The sequence below is a fragment of the Frankliniella occidentalis genome, unplaced genomic scaffold (genome assembly GCF_000697945.3).
Source record: "Frankliniella occidentalis isolate FOCC.00 unplaced genomic scaffold, Focc_3.1 Scaffold21, whole genome shotgun sequence".
In the NCBI taxonomy this organism is placed as follows: domain Eukaryota; kingdom Metazoa; phylum Arthropoda; class Insecta; order Thysanoptera; family Thripidae; genus Frankliniella; species Frankliniella occidentalis.
In genome coordinates this window covers 2,941,812-2,942,693 of record NW_026267151.1, presented here as the reverse complement: position 1 = coordinate 2,942,693, position 882 = coordinate 2,941,812, and positions in this window count along the sequence as shown.

The following is an 882-nucleotide window of genomic DNA, read 5'->3' as shown; positions in this document are numbered from 1 at the left end:
TTCCATAACACCCTTTGTTTAGAGCGTAGTGGGCGAGAAATATGTGTAAAAGGTGAATGTTCACCCAATGTTTCCCAAATGCCCGTGTTCGCTCAATGTTACTATAGTTTCACTTGCAATTTCCGTCCATGCTACAAACTAACCTTGCACGTCGTCAACCTTACTTCCAACCAACCATCTCTATCGTTTCCTAACAGCAAGTGTCGTCTCACTGGTATCAATCGTCCACGACGCGAGTTTCTCTCCTTTCATTGTTGTTTTCGTCCGCAGTGCCGCGCCGCCCCGCCCCGGTGCGCCTTCCCCTCGCCCCCGAGCCGAATGCAATTTCACCTCCGTTTTACTATATCTTTCCGCAGCGCTGTCGTCCTGTTTACCTCCGTTCCGGCATCCCGTGTTTAAAAGTGCGGCCTCTCCACCCCCTCCTCGCACCGCCACGGTCTGCTCACTTCGAGATTGGGGTCGTCTTCGTATCTGTTTCTCTTTTCCCATTAGGTGGTGCAAGAGAGAGAGAAGGGGGCTCATACCCTCCCCGCTCTCGACGTGAGGGTGTAGCCCCGGCCCGGCCGTCGCTGTCCTCGCTGCTCCGGCATGCACCGCTGCCCTGCGCCCGGCGCTGCTGGGTCCGCATGGCGGCGCGGCGCCGCCAATGGCAGCAGTCGACTCTTTGAAGCGGGCTGCGGCTGCCCTTGGGCCCCACCGCTGTGCGGCTGGGCCGCGAAGTGAACAAGTTTGGCCCGCCCCGTCCCGCCCCGCTCCCGACCCCCGGGCCCAGCTCGGCTGGGCTTGTCATTGGAATTACTATTAATGCTGCCGCCTTTGCCTCGCAGCTCGTAATAAAGTTGAATAGATTTCATTAGAGTAGTAGTTCCGGTCTGGTCCGTC